A 5,895-nucleotide genomic window follows, 5' to 3' on the forward strand; every position below is an offset into this window, starting at 1 on the left:
AGGGAGGGAGGAAGGAAGGAGGGAAGGAAGGAAAAAAAGAAAGAAGATAAAGTAAAATAAAATAAAGTAAGATAAAATATAATACAGTTATTAAAATTAAAAAATAATTATTAAGAAAAAAATTAAAACAAAAAAACGGACGGATAGAACCCTAGGACAAATGGTGGAAGCAAAGATATACAGACAAAATCTCACACAGAAGCATACACATACGCACTCACAAAAAGAGGAAAAGGGGAAAAAAATCATAAACCTTGCTCTCGAAGTCCACCTCCTTAATTTGGGATGATTCGTTGTCTATTCATGTTTTCCACAGGTGCAGGGTACATCAAGTTGATTGTGGAGCTTTAATCCGCTGCCCCTGAGGCTGCTGGGAGAGATTTCCCTTTCTCTTCTTTGTTCGCACAGCTGCCGGGGCTCAGCTTTGGATTTGGCCCCGCCTCTGCGTGTAGGTCGCCGGAGGGCGTCTGTTCTTTGCTCAGACAGGACGGGGTTAAAGGAGCCGCTGATTCGGGGGCTCTGGCTCACTCAGGCCGGGGGGAGGGAGGGGCACGGAGTGAGGGGTGAGCCTGAGGCGGCAGAGGCTGGCATGACGTTGCACCAGCCTGAGGCACGCCGTGCGTTCTCCCGGGGAAGTTGTCCCTGGATCCTGGGACCCTGGCAGTGGCGGGCTGCACAGGCTCCCCGGAAGGGGGGTGTGGATAGTGACCTGTGCTCGCACACAGGCTTCTTGGGGGCGGCAGCAGCAGCCTTAGCGTCTCATGCCCGTCTCTGGGGTCCACGCTGTTAGCCGCGGCTCGCGCCCGTCTCTGGAGCTCCTTTAAGCAGCGTTCTTAATCCCCTCTCCTCGCGCCAGGAAACAAAGAGGCAAGAAAAAGTCTCTTGCCTCTTCGGCAGGTCCAGACTTTTCCCCGGACTCCCTCGCGGCTAGCCATAGTGCACTAACCCCTCCAGGCTGTGTTCACGCCACCAACCCCAGTCCTCTCCCGGCGCTCCGACCGAAGCCCGAGCCTCAACTACCAGCCCCGCCCACCCCAGCGGGGCAGCAGACAAGCCTCTCGGATGGTGAGTGCCGGTCGGCCCTGAGCCTCTGTGCGGGAATCTCCCCGCTTTGCCCTCCACACCCGTGGCTGCGCTCTCCTCTGCGGCGCCGAAGCTCCCCCCTGCCACCCGCAGTCTCCGCCCATGAAGGGGCTTCCTAGTGTGTGGAAACCTTTCCTCCTTCACAGCTCCCTCCCACTGGTGCAGGTCCTGTTCCTATCGTTTTGTCTCTGTTTATTCTTTTTTCTTTTGCCCTACCCAGGTATGTGGGGGGTTTCTTGCCTTTTGGGAGGTCTGAGGTCTTCTGCCAGCGTTCAGTAGGTGTTCTGTAGGAGTTGTTCCACTTGTAGATGTATTTCTGGTGTATCTGTGGGGAGGAAGGTGATCTCTGCCTGTTCCTCTTTGTATAGTCACTTTATGTGTAAGGTTAGGTTGTTTGAGACTTCTCTTGTTTCCTGAGGTAAGATTGTATTGCTATAAACTTCCCTCTTAGAACTGCTTTTGCTGCCTCCCAAAGATTTTGGATCAACACGTTTTTGTTTTTATTTGTTTCTAGCTTTTTCTGAATTTTCTCTTTGATTTCTTCAGTGGTCCACTGGTTCTTCAGTAGAATATTATTTAGCCTCCACATGTTTGTGTTTTTTGCAGTTTTTTTTTCTTGTAGTTGATTTCTAACCTCATAGTGTTGTGGTCAGAAACAATGCTTGATATGATTTCAGTTTTCTTAAATTTACCAAGGCTTGCTTTGTGGCCCAACGTGTGATCTATCCTGGACAAGTTCCATGTGCACTTGAAAAGAATGTTTATTCTGCTGCTTTCAGATGGAATGCTCAATAATTATCAGTTAAGTCCGTCTGGTCTACTGTGTCATTTAAGGCCTGAGTTTCCTTATTGATATTCAGTCTGGATATTCCATCCATTGATGTAAGTGGGATGTTTAAGTCCCCCACTGTTAGTGCCCTACAGTCAATTTCTCCTTTTATGTCTGGTAACATTTTCCTTATATATTAAGGTGCTCCTATGTTGGATGCATATATGTTAACCATTGTTAAATCTTCTTCTTGGATTGATCCCTTGATCATTATGTAGTGTCCTTCTTTATCTCTTGTAACAGTCTTTAAAGTTTATTTTTTCTGATATAAGTATTGCTACTGCAGCTTTCTTTTGATTCCCATTTGCTTGGAATATCTTTTTCTATCCCCTCACCTTTAGTCTGTATACGTCTCTAGATCTTAAGTGGGTCTCTTGTAGGCAGTATAAATACAGGTCTTGTTTTTGTGTCCAGTCAGCCAGTCTGTCTTTTGGTTGGAACATTTAATCTGTTTACATTTAAGGTCATTATCAATATGTATTTTTTATTGCCATTTTGTTAACTGTTTTGGATTTGTTTTTGTAAGTCTTATTTTTCCTTTCCTCTTTTGTTCTCTTGTGATTTGTTGATAATCTTTAGTGTTGTGTTTGGATTCCTTTTTCTTTTTTGTGTGTATATCTATTATAGATTTTGGGTTTGTGGTTACCATGAGTTTCCGGTATAGCAGTCTCTGTATATACATGATTGTTTTAAGTTACTCACTCCTTAATTTTAAATGCATTTTATTTTCTTTAATTTTTATTGGAGTATAGTTGATTTACAATGTTGTGTTAGTTTCTGCTGTACAGCAAAGTGAATCAGTTATACATATACATATATCCACTCTTTTAGATTCTTTTCCCATATAGGTCATTACAGAGTACTGAGTAGAATTCCCTGTGCTGTACAGTAGGTCCTCAATTGTTATCTATTTTATACATAGTAGTGTGTATCAAATGTATTTTAAATATCTAGCATTTGTACTCTCCTCTCACAATTACTGTTTTTCATGTCATATTTGTGTGTGGATGACTCCCTACCTTTACTGTTTGTTTGCCTTTACCAGGCAACTTTCCCATTTCATTAATTGTCTCATTTCTAGTTGTGGCCTTTTCTGCTTACAAAAGCAGAAACTTTAGCATTTTGTTGTAAAGCTGTTTTGTTAGCATTTTGTTGTAAAGCTGTTTTGGTGATGCTAAATTCTTTTAGCTTTTGCAAATCTTTTGATTTCTCTGTCAAATCTGAATAAGAACCTTGCTGGGTAGAGTATTTTTGTTGTAGGTTTTCCCCTTCCATCACTTTCAGTATATCATGCTGTTCCTTTCTGGCATAGAATTTCTGCTGAAAAATTAGCTGAAGCCCTATGGGGATTCCTTTATATGTTACTTTGTTGCTGTTAATATTTTTTCTTTATCAGTTTTTGTTCAATTGATTACTATGTGTCTTGGAGTGTTCCTCCTTTGGTTAATCCTTTATGGGACTCTCTGTGCTTCCTGGGCTTGGGTGACTGTTTCCTTTCCCAGGTTCGGAAGGTTTTTAGCTATTATTTCTTCAAATATTTTCTCAGGCCCTTTCTCTCTCTCCTCTTCTGGGACCTCTATAATGCAAATCTTGGTGCATTTGACCTTGTTCCAGAAGTCTCTTAGACTGTCCTCATTTCTTTTCATTTTTCTGTTTTGTGGCAGTGATTTCCACCCCTCTGTCTTCCAGCTCACTTACTGTTTTTCTGCCTCATTTATTCTGCTGTAGATTTCTTCTAGTGCATTTTTCGTTTCAGTTTTTGTATTCTTCAGCTCTGGTTGTCTCTCTACATTCTCACTCTTTGTTAAAAACTTGTAGCTTCTCACTCTGCATCTGTTCTTTTCCCGTGTTCTTGGATCATCTTTATGATCAGTACTCTGAACTACTTCTCATATCTCCACTTCACTTAGTTGTTCTTCTGGGGTTTTATCTTGTTCCTTCATCTGGAATATATTTCTCTGCCTTCTCATTTCATCTAAATTTGTTTGCATTTTTATGTATGTGGAAGGTTAGTTATGTTTCTCAAACTTGGAGAAGTGGACCTCTGTAGGGAATGTCCTATCTCCCTTTCTTCACCCAAGGGCCAGGGATCAGCTGGTCCCAGGGTAGGTTCTGCCCTGTGCTTGGGGACTCATATCCACAGGCTGCAGGACTGTAGTTTTCTTGCATCTGGTGTCTGCCCCCCCGTGGGTGAGGCTCGTCTAGAGGCTTGTTCATGCTTCTGGGTGGGAGGGGCCAGTCTCTGTCCACTGGTGGGCAGAGCCGGGTCTTGGCCTTCTGGTGAAAATGTAAAAGTCTATACAATGGTTGCCCTTATCAGTTTTTGGACTGGTAAAGGGTTAATAAGAAGACTCACATTTTAGTCCATTTTAGGAGCAAGCAAACAGATGGAGTACAGCTGAGGCTACAAAGGGGAATCAGCCCTCATTGGTTAGCTAACGGTCTCTGACCTCCCGAGGCAGAGTGTCCTCACTCTCTATGGGACCTGGGAGTGTGCAGGTAAACTCAGGAGAGGGCTGGCAAAGAAACAGATTTGAAGGAGAACGGTCAATACCAGGTTTTGACAATTTTATTGGAAAATAAGTACAGTCCATTGATCAATGATATGTGCTGTACATGAATCTGGCATCTTACTATATAAAAATATTTGGTATCTGCTACAGAATTATACAAACAAGTTTTAAAAAAAACCCTTCATCACTAACCAGTACAAATATAATTTACAAAAAATATCATTGAAAAAATGGCTCAATACCCTTTCTTTCATTGCAAATAAAATAGAGGCAGAAGGGGGAAAATAAAAATTCTAAGCCAGTTTTAACAACTGGAAATGAAACACTTCATTGCATTTGCAAACTTAAACAGGCTGACCAGAACAAACGAAAAATTTACCATCAGATAGTGCGGTAAAATCTAATTAGTGGGGAAGGCCTGAAAGGAAAGAGGTTAGAGGAAACCTTAAAAGAGATTTTCAAAAATAATAAGATAATCTGCAGACATTTTTAAACAATAAAGCACTACACAAATCTGTTATATGTGCAAATTACTTCTGGAGGCACCTCTGACAAAGAGACACACCCACACCTCTCCTGCAGAGAGCGGGGCTCCTTAGCTGGAGACAGAACAAACTTCCCATAAAGTGACAGCCAACAATAAGTACAAGAGAAAAAGAGAGCAAGTGCCTTAGGGCAGTTTCTTGGGGAAATCTCTTGGAGGAAGTGATTTGGAGTAAATTTTGAGTTTCAGTAAAATTCTGGTCAGCTGGAGAAAATGTGAGGAGACAGGAAGGAGAGGCAGAGATGGAGGGGCACTGGGGGCAGGTATGAAGGTGCACAACTTGGGATTCGCAGAGCAGGACCAAGAGGGGTCCAGCTGTGTTGGGGTGGTGAGATGCTAAGTGGGAGAACATGGGCTTTAGCTCCTGAACCAGGAGGAGCCGGTGGAAGTATTCTAGTAAGGACAGGATGAGATCACAGCAGCATTGTGGGAAAGATGGTTCATCTGGGGCCGTGTGTATATGACAGAGTATGAGGAGGAGGTGACTTGGAAGTTGTCCTTCCAAAGAAGGTACGAGTCAAGTAAAATGCAGAAGAATAAGGTAGAACCGAATGGTCATTCCAGGGGGAAGGTATTAAGAGGTGGATCAATTCTTTGCAACTCTTGCTCTTGAAAGTCTCTCTCTCCTGCAGAAAGCTAAGGTTATTGCAAACCCTTCTAATACTGGAGAATTCCTTTGTTCATTGAAATGACAGTTTTAAAGGTCTGTGAAGTAAAATTCCATCTTTGGAAAGTGACTGCCAGCCGTCAAGGGGTATGGGGAAATGCAAGGCAAATGGAAAGTTCTCCAAGAATGCGTCTAATTTCCCTGGGAAGTACGGGTCTCACTGTGCCTGCAGCAATGTCCAAGAGAACCACTCGAGGACCAGTGACCCTGCTGTCCCCAGACTGGGCCACAGCCCTGCCCTCAGACTGTGGGTGACTTC

The sequence above is a fragment of the Phocoena phocoena genome, chromosome 14, assembly GCF_963924675.1.
Source record: "Phocoena phocoena chromosome 14, mPhoPho1.1, whole genome shotgun sequence".
NCBI classification, from domain to species: domain Eukaryota; kingdom Metazoa; phylum Chordata; class Mammalia; order Artiodactyla; family Phocoenidae; genus Phocoena; species Phocoena phocoena.